Source organism: Thunnus albacares, chromosome 3 (assembly GCF_914725855.1).
Source record: "Thunnus albacares chromosome 3, fThuAlb1.1, whole genome shotgun sequence".
In the NCBI taxonomy this organism is placed as follows: domain Eukaryota; kingdom Metazoa; phylum Chordata; class Actinopteri; order Scombriformes; family Scombridae; genus Thunnus; species Thunnus albacares.
Window position 1 is genome coordinate 16,708,305 of NC_058108.1, and position 16,648 is coordinate 16,724,952.

At 38.8% G+C, this 16,648-nt stretch overlaps 1 protein-coding gene across 6 annotated transcripts in view; it reads left to right on the forward strand.

The window, feature by feature from the left end:
- The window catches only part of LOC122979333 (teneurin-3-like), a 370,351-nt gene that overhangs the window by 47,629 nt on the left and 306,074 nt on the right, over window positions 1-16,648 (forward strand). For all 6 annotated transcript variants that reach the window (XM_044346691.1, XM_044346690.1, XM_044346688.1 and 3 more), the window contains one exon: window positions 896-977. The gene's annotated coding sequence lies outside the window, so the exon portion shown is untranslated. The remainder of the gene's footprint in view (window positions 1-895; window positions 978-16,648) is intronic.

A 16,648-nucleotide genomic window follows, 5' to 3' on the forward strand; every position in this document is an offset into this window, starting at 1 on the left:
AGATTATTTGAAGGTTATTTTGCAAAATGTCCCACTTTTTAGGTTTGAGATGTATTCAGGAGCTCATCTCTAGTGCAGCCACTCTCTCTCATAGAACCTAGAGAACATATCTCATTTCTGTGAGTATGTGGCTACCTGAGTGTAGCAGAGATTTATCTGCAGCTATTTTTAATTTAGAAGTAACCTCAAAAAAGAAGCACCAACGCATTTGAGTTTCTGTTTAGTTTCATTTTTTACTCTCTTGTGCTGTGCCTTTTTTTATCGCTTTTTGTTGCTTTTTTACTTGACATACTACTACTTACTACTTTCAGCTCGGAGGAAAATGGGCAAGTGCTTGATTTATGTGTTGGTTAGGGGAGAAATAGAAAGAGGAAAAAAAAAGAGTTCTCACCAGAAACAAAACATAGATGATTTTTTTGAACTTGCAAAAACGCTGCATGTCATGTAATGTGATACCCGGTGTCAACAAATAGGACATACAGTAGCTTCAGAATAAATATTAAGAATCTAGTTTCTCTTGAAATTCATGGCAGTCTGAACCTTTCATGAAATTGCTTCTCAGACATAAATACAACAGGTTAGAACTTATTTTTCTTCCTGAACATGAGTGTTTTTAAGTAACTGCTGCAATGGCTTCAACTCGGCCAGAAAGGCTTTTCGTACAGGCAAGAAAACAGTGGGAAGTACTGCACTACAGCTACCTCGCCTCTAGTTTCCTCATCAGATGAAGACTGAGACGTCATGCCTTCAAATATGAATAAATTCTGCATTTTTGACCTTAAAGTGTTGCACCTTGTTTTATCACATTGGAAAGAATTGGCAGCACTGGGCTTACATACTAGAATCAGTAGAGTTTGGACATTTCTTACTGACATGTTCGCTTGTGTTTTTTTAGCACTGTATACTGCTGGATGACCCTGAATGACACCTGATGCTTCATCGTAAGGCTGCCTTCTGCATCACACCTCCCAGCACAGGTACTGCACACACACACACACACACACACATACAGACACGCTATGAAACGGCTTGCAAAGAACTACAGTTGCCAAATAGGCCAATGTGCTTCCATGTGTGTGTGTTTGTGTGCACGCAGCCCACTCATGTCCTGAGGACAACTGGCTGAGTTCAGCTCTTTAGACCGTATTGGCTCTCATTTGTTGCACAGGGAATTGGTGGAACTCCCAGGAAGTAGCGTATTAAGCCATAAACACCCAACACACAGAGCCGGAGCACATTATTCAATTTTCATTTCATTCATGCTTTACTCTGTCAGCCGGCTAAAAGCTGCTGCTTATCACCGCTGTTCTGGACACAACGAGCGAGGGGAAAGAGAGGAGGAGGATGTCTGAAAATTTTGATAAACAATTTTGTTTTGTTTGTTTTTGTGTGTTGGTTTTATTTGCATATTTCGCAGTGCAGAGCTCTAGCCGTTATTTCACAACTTGAGTAGAGGTATGTGTTTATAATCTGGCAAAAAAGGCTCTAAATACATTTCCAAAATGGATTAGTTGAGAATTATTTGGCACAGTTTTATCAGTTTCTGAGCAATGTTCAGATTCTTAAATGTTTACATTACAGTTTATTACACGTTTACATGACTTGTTATTGTGGATTTGCTGTAGAGTACACCTCATAATACAAATTGTCAAACTGATAAACTGAGTTATGTAACACCGACAAGAGTGATAGGCTGACTACGAAGTTAAAATTCTGCTGGTGATTGTTTGCTTTATGATGATAACTGACTAAATCTCTCAGGGCCGTTACTGATCCCTCCACATCTGCATTGCTGCATTATTCCTTTATACAGTGTTACACTTATGTGATACACTTTTGCGTCCACATATCAAATTGATTCCTAGTAATAAATATGGCAGCAATAATAAATGAGTGGAGCAAATGTAAACTTTGTAAAGGACATTTGCAAAATAATCTTTGTCCCAAGGACAATATATTATTCTCTTGATTTTGATCTTTTTCTGTTGTGTTTGAGGGAAAGTATGAGGCTTTAGAGCTATGAAAAGGAATATTAAAGGAAGGTCTTTTTTTTCTCACATCTGTTGAACTGAAACATTTCAAGTGTCTTTTGTTATCCTTTTCTCTTTTTTTTTTTTTTTCTCGTCTCCTCTCATGTCCCTCCTCCCCCCTCTTCTCTTGCTCTTTTGCAGACAGCTCTTTGGGTTATAAAAAACCACCATGATATATGATGTTGTCTGACCAGAACACTAAAAAGTCCCTCAGCGTTTTAAAAAGCACAGTATGCTCTGACTTACATACATACACACACCAACAAAAACACACACAGTGATTTTAGAATAATGTCCACATCAACAGTTTTTCAGTTTGTTCGATCTACTTTTCTCTTCCACTAAAATCCCAAGTGGGTAGGTTGGCATTTTACGCTGGATAATGACACACGCACACACACACACACACACACACACAAACTTATATACATGTATGCAGCCTTAAGCACATGTTCAACACACATACATACGTACACAGTACTGGCAAAATGTCCTATTTGAAATTTGTGGTTTTCTATTCAAAATGTTTTGTGAAAGTGGCACACTATACGTTTTTTTCCCATTTTACTTAAGTTTTTTGGGGTTGGGGCTTAGACCGAAGTTTAGTTATGTTTTTGTTTAATTAGGGTAGGCATTAGGTGAAAGTTCCACCTTCTTTACTGTACAAAACTGCCCCTGCTAAACCGTTCCATACATCAGGCAAAAACCTGACCTTTGTGTCTGTCCAGAAAGCTATAAATCATAACCATTAATCATAGCTTTCCATTAAAAAATCACATCGTGATGTCTGTAATTATGGCTAGTTTAGGCATTTTTGTCAAACAAGCAGAAACACTGTCAGTAAGCAGACGTGATAAGACGATAAGAAGCTTTTGCAAACAGCCAGATGAACACACCCAACCTCATGATATGTGTACTGGTAAACACTGTAGGACAGGCTGTGTGAGCAGCATGATGCTAATTTCCCTGTTACACATAAATGAGTCTCCCAATACTCATTTAATTCTGATCAAGTTGAGCACAAACATCTACATGAAGTTCCTTCCTATATACAGCAGCTTTTACTACTCTGCACTGCTTTTGCTCTGACTCATATAATGGATTGTCCAGTGGAATGAATCTTGCAGTGCAGGACTGTACGTGGGTGTATAAGCTATTGGTATTTCAGCAGCTCGTCCTGTGTTTACCTATGTACAGAGAGACAAATTACTGTCATTTCTGGTTGATGTGGCAGTAAATGAGTATTAGAATCCTGAAAGCTAGCGGAGCTTTTGTGATAGCATGGTGTTTTACTCTGGAATAGGTATTTGCTACATTAACACTGACACTTGAGTGTAGAAATCTGCATTGCAGAAGATAAACAACAAAGAAAGTATCCTGTGGTTTTCCATAATGGATTGAAGGACTGCAGCGTTTGATTTCATAGAACAGTGTATCGTAAATGTGCCTCCCATCTTTAGGTTCCATCTGAAGAATGCATTCATTTTTTTAGTGTGAGAAAACAGAACTACATGAGTAAAATATATATTTGTTTGTTTTTTTCTAAATTGTGTTCTTTTTTTTTATATACATTTATGTGGCAGATGCCAACTACATCAACTATTCCTTTTACTTGTATGTTCTTCACATATACTTCCTTTTAGATTCCAAACACTTGCTTTCCTTTAAGGGTCAGTGTTGATATCACATTATCACTGAACTACTGTAACAGTTATAGTGAATAATGCTTGACATGGTGAAGCTAGGGCAGACACCTCATGGCCTCAGAGTTGACCTGGATGACAAAGAAGTGGCCTGCTAACATTTGGTGTTGGTCATTTGTTGACAAGTTTTAAAGGCAAGAAAGATGAGTGCAATAAAAAACTTAATGAGTGTTTCGAGGGTGAATAGACCTTTTACCTTGTTCTTTATGACACAACAGCATAAACCATAAAATACACAGCCTACTTGTCAACTATTTCCTCTACTTTAAGCTCTTTGCTTTGAGTACATTTCAGCCGACCGTTACCCCCTAATCCACTTTACTCTCTCCTCACTTCCTGACTCGGGCCCTGAGGTTGGCCCTGAGGGAGCATAAAAGCCAATCAAGTGACTTTAACTGTAGGGAGGTGGTTCCTAGGGAATCATAAAGACCAATAAAATTGCCAGGAAATATAGGAGAAAAATGAGGAATCCTCCCGTAAGGTGTTAATCACCGCCCTCTTTCTGTCACTGCTTTTTCACATGTGCTTTCTCTCATGCACGCACACGAGGATGTAAATATAGGTGGTGCAGGCAGTGTGGTTGCGCTGGGGCCCCTGGAATTGGGGGGGGGGGCAGCGAACGGGCCCTTGTGAGTGATTCAGATTGCCACCCCTGAAATACATCTGTGTTCAAAGAAGAACTATGTTTGAAAAGTGTTTGTTTGTTCTTTTTTTTGTTTGTTTGTTGTTGTTTTTTTGGTAAAATAATCTGTAGAAATCTATAACATAATTATATGCTTATTCTACATAAACTATACAAGCTATAAACAAAAAATTAACTATGACTATAAAAAAAAACATTCAATTAAATGAATAATTTCTTATTTTCTTTGGCATTTTTGTCATGTACAGATATGCAGTGATGATAGCTGGGTAATCTGAAGGTCAAGACTGACAAGCTGAGCACATCTGCAAGCCGAGCAAGCAGTCATTCCTTTCAAAGATAAAAGCCGCAGTAAGAAAAGACAAGAGAGAAAAGAACAGGAGGAGAAGGTAGCAAAGCTCCCCTAAATTACATTCCTTTGGCTTTTTTATAAACAGTCATCAGCATGGACGACCCCCCCTCCCAGCAGCAATGCAGCAGTTCAGCTGCCATCAGTAGTGTGTCCACAACCATTAGTCCTACATGATCGTAACGTTAGGCTATAGTTAGATAAACATTTCAAGAGAAGTGATTGACGGTCACGGTCTGATTGACGGTTAATTATTACATGATTAAGAAAGCAACCTCGAACAAAATACTTTGTTACTGTGCTCAAAATACTGTTCAAATGATTTACACCATGACATCACACATGTGCGACAGAGGATTTTGAATTGCAGTAATGACACATCAGCACATTTGATTGATTTTGATCAAATTGATTTGATTGTTACTTCTTTGAAAGTTTACATCACCAGCAACAACGACATTTCTCCTGACATTTCAATCACGGAGATCAGCTGATGAAGGCATCTCTGTTCTGTGACGCTGACAGCAACAAGCAACTGATTAAACTGACTGCAGAAACAGTTTATCAATGTCAACAATAAACTTAACGCTAGCTTTAGTCAGCTATACATATTTACAGTAGTTTATAGGCTGGTTATCTAGCAACTCGCCTACATACCTCACCAATAACAGCTACAGTTATGTAAACAGCTGTAGTTGGTTGATTAGTTTGATCTGTTCATGTTAGCGTGTGTCAGAGTGCTATCCATGGTCCTGATAGCTTTCTTTTTGACCTCTCTACTTTCCCAGTACAGCAGCCTAAGTGACTCATCCAATTGTAAAATCCAACACATTGTTGGTAAAATACATATATACGCCTGATGGTGTGTGTGTATGATTGTATGTGTGTGTGTGTGTGTGCTTCATAACTAGTAACTAGCTTACACTGGAGCCCGTCATAACTACCTTACGCCACTGTGCACACACACGCATGCTACTCCGCGGTTACCCTCGGTGCTTTGTTCCAGTATTTATCCAATAGATGTGAAGAGGGATGAGGATTATCTCAGCCATATTTTTCAATTGTTCCCTGATAACTTGTTGAGGAGGGGAAAGCCGTTACTCATTCACGTCCATGCTCAGATTCTACCAGCTGGTCTGGAGATTTGAACCAGTGACCTTGTTTGTGTGTGTGTGTGTGTGTATGAGACAGAGAGAGGGACAGAGACAGGTTCCAGCACATAGGCAGTGCACTTAGTTTAACACACTTTGAACTCAGCGGTCTGTTTCTCTCCATCTATGTGTGTATGTGTGTGTGTGTGTGTGTTTTATCAGTTTTATAGCCCAATAACTTCAGATCATCCATGAAAAAACTCAAATATATTTTGTTTCATCATTTTGAATAACACATACACACACACATACGGTGGCCAGATGGAAGTGCTGCACCCATGAAAAAAGTGTTACATCCTGACAGCTGATATTTTTGTGACTTTTCTGTCCTATGCTTTTTATTTATTCTCTTCATATTGTAAATACTGTAGCTGTGTAAATTACAGGGAGCAGACACAACAACAAAAACACCTGGTCCTAATAATACAATCCAAATCAATATCCCTGCAGCCTAGCCAATCATCCAACCAACCAAGCCAGCATCACTGATGGATGCTCTGTTGACCTGCAAGTACACCTATACATCAGTGCAGCAAGATGAGAAGTTAAAACACTGGATCAAACACTGGGAAAACATGATTTTCAGGGTAAGCTAATAATGTGGTAGTTGAGACAGCTGAGAGAGGGCCATTGGTTCATCATTTTTGAGGTCAAACTTAGTGGTGATACTCATTTTTTACTCTCTACTAAATCAGAATTAGTGAGTCCCTGTGAATAAGAAAAGCAGAGTTTTGATGTTAAATGCTGTAGTCATCCTTTTCCTTATAAGGTCACAGTAGTGGCCACATATCCACCTTGAGAAAGTCAAAATTTTCCACTATTTCACATCATAGTGGTGAGTAGAAAAAGTCTCTAATGCTTCTCATCGAAGCAGAGAATACTAAATTGTTGAAGAAGGATAATATTACCATACTTTTCTGGTGTCTATGGGTTTTGGTTTTACCTGCTCATTAAGCGGGGCAGTACACTTTCAGTGACCACTTTTAAACCAGCTGAGATAAAAGCACTCTATCCATTTTTCTGTTCTCCCTGCATGCTGTATTTGTTTTATGTTCGAGTTTAGTTGAGGCACAACCACTGTTAGTGATATAGATACAGGAAAGTCTAGCCCAACATTTGTCTGTTTAAGTGAATGTACTACATACAGATTCAACTGCTATCTTGTTGAAGTAGTTTACACTCATACCCACAAACAGACTCATCCACACATACATGTTCACATACACAAAGGTAAGGACTCATGTATACATACTGTATATCTACACACTCAGCATGTCCAAATATACAGCAGTATTCTGTTGACTTTTTACATTTTATTTTGTGTGGCTTCGGTGATGCAATATGGAATTTGTCGGCAGTAATCACACAGCAGCGTGCCACTTTGGAGTGCAAGATTTGAGCTCGGTCTGTTTATTAACTCGTGCCAGGTCTAAAAACATCATGACACAAAACTCACACATCTGTGCTGTTATCACCAAACCATGCACACATGAGGAGATCTTTCTCAAAAGCTTAAAAATCATATGATGATATGATGCAGATGATAGCCAAGATGATGTTGACATGCACTTTATCCATTAGGCAGGAAAACAAGATTTTACATTTTAACTCCACACGTGAGTTGATTTTGAAGTAACATTTAACAATAATTGTTACAGTACACTTGGCTGTGTTCCTCTGACAAGATAATTAGACTCTCATTCAATGATTTCCTGTAATTATTACATCCTTTCTACTTCAGTAACTGGATGGATTCACTGCAAAGAGTTGATTCATCCCCCAGAAAGACATGATTCATTTGAGGAAACAGTATACTGCTGCTTTCTGGACAATTCACTTATTGAATGGTGTTTCACGGTTCACTTGTATTGGCTCGCACATTTTTCTGGCATTTGTTCAGGATGAGTTGAATTTAATGAACCGTCTTATTTTTTTCTTCCTTTGACAAATGATCTTTGTTATGTGTAACTGGTGGTCAGACGATTCTTGCTTTTTTTTCTCTGCTTGGATAAATGAGATATGTGCAATTTATATTTCTGCCTTGTTACTTTTTTCTCCATTGCATACGTGTATGCATCATTGCTTGCACCGCACATTGTGTACTTCATCTGTCCGAAGACTTTTGGTACTCACCCAGTCATACTAGAAATGTCCTCAAGTCCCAAGCTGACATTTTAAACCTTATTTCCACACGACACTCAAAGCCATGATATTAGATTGAAAACATTTTAGAATTGATGATGCAAGTGTTCATTTGCTAGGGGTAAATCCTAGACATAGCCTTGGAAACATGATATCAGGTGGGGGGTGACTATTTACACCTTCCCACCCTTTTTTTTTTTTTAGTTTATTAAACACTTGCAGCGATCGCACCACTGCAGAAACAATAAGTGTGTCTCTCCATTAAGAGAGACGCTGTGCATTTACACACAAGGCTGTAACTTCATTGATTATATAAATCTCCCAACACACCGACAGGATCTGTCAGGATCTAATGGTAATGAATGTTCTGTGTTCTTCTACACATCCAAAAGGTCAGCTGTTACACACACACACACAGTCCAGGTTCATAGAGTGAAATTGTTCCTGAGCTCCATCAGACCTGTCTCAAAAATGTTATTTCATAACCTCAAAGTTTAATTCTATCTATGTTGATAACTACTGCTTCAATGTACCCTCGTATTTGCTGCAGTGACATTATTGTGCACATTGAAACGTTTACAATTACTGAAAGCAACCTAATTGTTAAAGTAAATTGTTAAAGAAAACACTCATATCAGTACAACACACAATGAAGAAATAGTAAGCTTGCGCTGCACCACATAATGTAAAAAGCAATACAGAGACTGGAAGAGGTGGAGTGTAATGTGCACAATAAGCAGCTGTGTCACATTCCTGCTCTGTCAGGCTGCCGGAGACAATTCTAACCAGCAATATTCAATATTCATATCAACTAGAGCTGTCTCTGTACCATGATAAGCCTGAAAACCAGACTGAAACATTTCTATTTTGTTGTTTTGAGTCAAGGATTTCATTTTGTTTTGTGTTGTGTTTGTTGTGTGTTACTTGAGTGTGTTTGATTCCATTTAACACATCTTACATATTCATTCATTACAGAGAATAAAAAAACCTACCAAGACTACAGCAATCAAAGCCCTCTGTTAATGAACATCCAGCTAGTTATTAGCAAAGTCTCGTTAGCATATTGTTAATGTAATTGTATACTTAATTGCTAATTAGGAGGCTAATTGCTCATTGCATTGATTGGATGTATAATTGATGTGTGATGATTTTCTTAATACGGTTGTGTAGTGAGTGAGTTTACTGGGCAGGAGTGAGTGGGTGTTTTGATTTTTTTTCATTGTTGACATTGTTTACAGTTGCATTATTTTCATTGTTAATCGCTGCAGGTAATGATTGGCTTTGTAAATTTATACAGGATCATTGTTTTCTGCAATAGTTATTTGATATATTTTCACATCTGTCTATAAAGTAGTTTGTATAGAACAAAGGATTCACAGGACACCTAACCGTGCAATGTAATCTAGCACAATTCTATCATACTGATAACGTAGCTCCACTGTTTATTATTAATGTATTACTTTTCACTCTTTTTACACCATGTCAGAGCTACATTAAGTTATTATTTGCAAACAAAACATCATACTGCTGCTGCTTCACATTAAAAACTGTTGAAACATATGTAGGCTGTTGATGTGAAGCAGCCACAGTGAAAGCAATGTGTCTCTGCAGTTAGCGCTGCCAGGACTGACTTCAGGTTTGAACATTTCACCATGTATTTTTTCTGCTTTGTGCTTTCCTGCTAAAGCATTGTACATATCCTTTAGATGGAATATTACATCATGCTTTTTCCTTTAGATTTTCACTTTGATATATACTGTAATCTCTCTTTGAATCTTGTCACAAATATGAGATTTCCACAAGGACTGAGAAGAGCAAATGGAACTAAGATTTTTTTCCCTCAACAAAGATCTTCTTTTATATCAGTGGCCACTCTTTCTTTCTATATCGTCCTCGCTCTCCATCTTGCTGACCTCCTCTTTACCTCCATTTTCTGTTTTCTCTTGTCATTTTGAGAGAACTGAAGACAGCTCTATGTGTATTATTTCTCTCACTTTATCTCTCTCCTCTGTTCTCTGTCTGCTAGCCCATCCCCATCACTCTTTGATGACAGATCTCACAACTGAGACACAAGTAAAAGGGGCCAACACATCATTTAGAACATCATTACCACCAGTTACCCCTTGCTCTGACATACCCACAGAGAAAGGGAGAAAGTAAACAGAAGTCTTCAGTCAACCTCACAGAGAGATGATGAGCGAGAAAGAGGTAAAAGGTGGGATGTTAGAGTGAAAGATGGAGTGAGGGGAGGAATAAGCAGAGAGAGGGGGGACATGGAGGGATTCAGAGAAAAATGGAAAGGTAGAGAGGGATTGAATGAAGCAACAGGTTTTTAACTTTCTCTTACAGTGGGAAAGAACATATTCTATGTTAGACTAAGTTACATACAATTCTGCTTAATGCTTGTAGAATCTGTAGATGTTATCAAATCATTCACTTCAATCAAACATTACAATAGAAAAGCAAATTGATGTCGTCAGTTACATCTTTATATCTAAATTGCAGACTTACTGATGGTGGCTGAAAGAAAAAAAAACAAACTTCAAAATGAACATTTTAATGCTTGTGATAGTCAACAGCCTTTTCATCATCCAAGTAGGTTCTCTGAGTTAATTCCCTGTTCTGAAAGCTTTATTATTCTTTCTGTCAGTTATGTTCTTGTTTTTTCCTTTAATTAAAATATTTTGTGACTTTATTCTGTTTGTACTTTTTTTTTGTCATGTCTTTTTTTGTTTCATACTCCCTGATCCTGATTAAATTTGTAATAACTTCCTTTGCCTTTCTTTTAAAAATGTTGACAGTGACAGTAGATGGCTGTTACCATGGGAACACTACTGTAAAATACAAAGCAGTTTAACAAACCCTCTACCATGTGTTATATTATTCTATATGTGTACACTAATGAGTGACAACTGGTAGAACCGAGATGAGTGACTGAAGTTTTTTGTGTTGGGTTGGACTCTTGGCTGGTTTTTGATATTTTCAGTGTTTCTGGATTTGAAGAACATTTCTGTTTTGTTCCTGCTGTTGTACTGTAAGTGTTTTGTCTCTGGGTTAGTTTCTGTATTATTTTTGATTATTCTCAAACATAATTATCATTGTCCTTCTGGGTCATAATATTTAATGTTTCTCTTTTTTTTTTTTCTTTTTTTTTTACTCAGAACTTTGTTGAATAGAGTGATAAATGATCCGTAAAGCTCCCAGCTTGGTCCACTTGGGAGTTGCTATTGTTCTCCAACTCAGTAGTAGGTGCTGTGGACTAATCCACAGCAAGGTGCTGTAGAAGAAGAAGAAAGCAGGAACAACTGAGTGTTACGGCGCTTAGTCAAAAGTATGTACGTTGTTTCTACTTGTTCCTCTTGTCTTCATGAACACATTATCTATTATCAGTGCTTTTTGAAAGGAGGCAAGAGAAAAAGTGATTGGGTCGGAGGTCCCACATACCAGCAAGCCAATCATCAACAAATAGCCGCAAGCTGAATACTGAATATGAGTTGTGAAATTCAGGTTCGAGGGCGCATTTGCGTGTTTGTGGAGCCCACCGCATGAAGTATGCAACAGCCTTAAGTGCTTCTTTGCAACACATGCACATACATGCATGTACAAACACATTGCCTAATAGACAGTTTTGATGCGGTTAATGATAATGGTTCCTGATTACCTTGGTTAGCGAAACAAGACCTTTTGCTTTTGCTTTCCATTATCCTTAATGGAGAAACCTGCCAGGATGTTAAAGACTCATTTTCCCATAGTGCATTGTCACAGTCCATAATGGAAAATAAATGTAAAATGTGTTTACCTGTGTGTGTGTGTGTGTGTGTGTGTGTGTGTGTGTGTGTGTGTGTGTGTGTGTGTGTGTGTGTGTGTAATTGAATGAAAACATATCATTAATTAGCATGTGTAATGGTTGCTCGTAGATGACAGACTACATAATGATGTGTTTGGTTGGTTTGAGTGTGAGAGTGAGACTGTGTTTGATGACAGAGCATAGAAGTGTGTGTGTGCCTTTGTGTTAAATGTGTGCATGATGGAAACGTTTGCTTTTGACCTAGCACCAGCAGGGCAAGGCACACACACACACACACACACACACATACCTATACTGTATGTATTGAAAAGCACATCACCTCACACATACAATACTTATCTTTCTCTTCATCATGTGAGATTCTCCTCAAGTTCACGACTCTGCTTGTTTTGCTTGCAGGCACTCTGCCCTCATCACATTTATCACACTCCATTTCTTCTCTTATCACTTAATCACTACTTTTTTTGTTTGGGTATGTATTGATTTCAGGTGGATTATGTAAAACCTGATTTTGATATTGAAATGAATTGCTGGTAAGGTGGCACCAGTGAGTGTTTGTGTGTGTCTAAACACACTGTTACAAATATAGGTCTTTTGCTTCATTGTTCCCAAGTGAGCAAGTGAAATTGACTTGTCACAATATGTTACTTTAGTTTCATCCGTCTATCACTCCATCTCTCTCTGCTTCAGTCCCTCTGTCCCTGATGTAGTTATACTACAATATACTGACAATTGATGAAATCTGTGTTTGGTTCTCTCTGTGAGTTTGTGTATGTATGTGTTTAAAAAAGCGCCACATGGGGAACCGGCATGCCAAATGCTGAGCCACAGGCAAGGCGCAAAACAACATAGGTCTTTTTCAGCAAATGTAGTTTTAGTGCTGCATTATTATTCCAGTGCAAACACAGTTGTAATGACATTTCGTTGGCCCCGAATCGGTTAGGTAATTTTCTAGCTCCAGATGAACCCATTTTTGCTGAGGTGGATGGAGTGGTAGTCCATTTTAGCATTATAGTGTGCTTCCGCAAAGAGAAATTCCCATGGCTTTAGTTGGCGGGTGTACACACAAAGACCTTTGAGTATGTTGAGTTTTCCTCAATTAATTTTGCCACCCATTTCAACATTTATTCAACTGCTGTGTCCTCTAAACCTCTGCTATAAATTTGTTGGGAGTTTTGTTTGAATACAATGCAAATTTGTTGCAATTGGTTATATTATGTAAGAACATTGAGGCCAAATAAGCAGTTGAATGAATTGATTTTGGAATTATTCAAAGGTAAACATTTGGTAAATAACAGAAAGTTCTCACTTAATCCAACCCCTTGAACAGGTTATTACATAACCTGCATCACCTCGCTCACATGATGATCTAAATTCTTTTACACCCTGACATTTTTTATGTAACAAAATATTTGCAAATTAAATTAAAAAGAAAGAAAAAAGAAAACAGTGGTTCTGTTATCATAAGAGAGGCCCATCAATCAAACTCCAGTGGGAGCATTGTGTTGTTGTATCTTTAAGTAGCAACCATTTGGCCCTGGAGTGTAGTGACAGCTTGAACTGGGGGCTGTCAGCAGTAACACTGTAGCCTTTTAGCCCAGCGGAGCATGGCTAGCGAAGCACTCCTTTGGTTTTCATGGATGGATAGATGGATGGTAGAAATTATGTGCAGTGAAATGCCAACTGGGTTTGTCCTAGACCTGGCCCTTCAACATCTTTGCATAATGGCTCATTGCTAATGTTTTTTTTTCTGTCTCTCTGCAACCATGGCACATGAATAAAATGATTGTTCTGCAATTAATGATTTAAGTAAGGGTCCGTGTTAATGCCATACTCTGATTATGATTGTATTGTTAAACTCTTAGGGAGAGTGAACTTCATTCAGGGGAGCTATACCAGTTTTAGACAATTGGCTTTCATATTGATTTTTTATTATGTGTACATTCATGTGTACATTTTTTCATGTGGTGAAATGTTATTAAGGGAAAGGTTCACATTTAAGTCTTAAAATAATGTGCTCATATACCCATACCATCAATACCCATGTATTGAAAGTGTTTTTGCTTGCTGTGATAATTCCACAAATCAAGTGGGTATCTTTATAAGTTACAGTCTTCACTGAATTACAAGAAATCTCTTTTTGTTTTTCTGTCCTGAGTTGCAGTGGATGGATAATAACACAAAGAGGGAATTTCATACCAAAAAGACTGTAACTTTTGAAGATACTTGCTTGATTGGTCTAAAACAGAATAAGCATCACTTACATTGAACTGCATTAGTGAAGGGTCTTTTAAAGGCCTATATGGACAAGAGGAGTGATTACAGCAAGGAAAAACAGTTTCAATGTACATATGAACACCTGACCTTTAAGATGGATGTGTTCTTGTTCTTTATTTGTGCATATAATAAAATAAAACAAAAGAGAAGAAACATACAAGAAAAAATTGCATTGCAAAATGCACAGGTGATAGCGACTGACATATATAAGAAATAAAAGAGGACCTAGTATTGAACCCTGTGGAAAACCACACTGTAGGTGGCTGTATAATGAGTTAGTTCCATTCCAAATGACACATTGTTTCCAGTGAAGCAGGCAGCTTTTACACCATTAAGTTCATTACCAATACCACCATGAGATGTTGCTTATTTAATAATATTATTATTATGATATTACAGTGTCAAAAGCTTTTGACAAATCAATAAATACTCCAATTGTAAATTCTTTGTTACCTAATACTGTAGCTATTCTGTCAGCTAATTGGACCAGTGCCATATAGCTAGGTAGAATGTTTTTCACAAAATCCCAATCCATTGTCATATAGTAACTTATTATCCTTTAAATATTTGACTTATCTATTTTACACAATTTTTTCAAGTATTTTGGAGAAACATGGTAATAAAGAAATTGGTCTATAATTTGAAAATAATGATGGCTTGTCAGCTTTAAATAATGGGATAACCTCAGCCCATTTCAGTTGGTCTGGTACAACACCTGTTTGAAGGGAAAAATGTGACGCAGTGGTTGTAGTTCAAACTTGATACAGTACTACATATTTTTTGCTCACTTACAGAAGAAAAAGTAAATGAAGGTAGATGGGGAATAGACTCTATATTAGAAGAACAAGTGGGTATAATGGAATTTTTTGCAGCCAGAGCAGAATTGGTTAGCAATTTCAGTGGGATCCTCTGTGATGGTATTATTAATATTAAATTTATTGTGGGGCAATTTTCAGAAGAGGGCTTATTTACAATCTCATTAATGATACTTCAGGGATTGGTTATACAGTCTTATGGTTTGTATTTCCTAGAGATACATTTTTTCAACTCTTAAGTCAACCAAGATTTACAAGCTTTAGGTTTGATGGCTTGATTTGACAATGATCCCACTTCCGGCATTGTCGGCGTCAGCGTTGTGTATACCCGTCAGAGGCTCTGTCATAACCTGAGAGTTTATCCAGTTTAAGCCAGTTTTTAAGCCACATTTTACGTCATATTTTCAGGTACTGGCTGTTTTCAACCATGATTTTTTAACTAGGAACAATGTTTTAATAATCAGGCGCTCACAGCCGGCCAAGGCCAGTGTAAATCCAGCTTGTTTTTAACATTTTTAGCACTGGGAGCTAATTCTGCAAGTATCTGCAGTCGTCGGGTGCCACTATGTACTTCAGATGGCAAATTGAGGCCTAACCACCGCATTGGGTCCACTTGTTGGACCCGTGTTGGTAAGTTTCTGCTGCTTGTCTCCCTATAGTTCACAAATCGTTTCTGCTAAAGCCATACCAGCACTGTGGGCTCCGACTGGAGCCCTTGCGTGTAAGTGCCTGCGACATCCCTGTCTGCGGAAACTAACATCCACTCCATTACTGGCTCTAAAGAGCTTGTCTCTAAAGAACTTTTATACAATTTTAGCCCTGTACTGGCCTCTTTTCTATTTCTTCTCCCCAATCACCACATCTACTATCCATGGCACCACTTACCTCCCTGTCCGGCTGTGTCAGCTGCGCTCGCCTGACTGAGAAGATTGTTGAGCTGGAAGGACGAATCTCCAAACTCTACCAAATCCACAAAGCTGAGAAGTTTATGGACACTATCGTCTTCGGTCCACCACAAACTGACACAGCCTGTGCCCAAGAGCCAGTTGCTACTGCCCCTCATCCTGCCACTGAGGTGGCTGGTGCTGCCTCTCCTCCAGTTCCTATCCTCGCACAGTTGTCTGCAGCTGCTGCTACTGCTGCTCCTCCTCTGGTTACCGTCTCAGATGACTCTTGGACACGGCTTGGGGCTAGACCTAAAGCGTTGGTCAGCTCCACTCCATCCCACCAGGAGCCCTGGTCACTGGTCGGTGCTCACGGTATGAAAGGGGGGCGCTCCTTCCATGCGCCCTCTCAATACAACATCCAGCTGGAGAATAAGTACGACATCCTGGACCTACATGACTTCCCTCCTTTGGTTGCGGAGCCCCGGCCCTCTCCTCCTCCATCCTGTCTGCCTTCTCGTGGTTTCCGCAACTCTCTGTCACATCGAATCCCTCCACCTAGATGCTCCACTTGCACCGGGACTCGCCACTCCACACCACTCTTTACACTGGCGCCACATCGAGCTCCTGCCCACCGCTCAGTCCAGCCTGGACTATCCACCTCGCCACCATGGATGCAGTCTTCCCAACTGGTCCGCTCCCCCACATCTACGCTCATCATTGGAGATTAAATTGTGAGGAACGTTAAAAGTAAATCTGCAGACATTTTGTTTTCCAGACGCTAAGGTGTGCGATATTATGGAAAAAAATCCCCAGTATCCTGGCTGAAAACCCACTGGCCCAAAA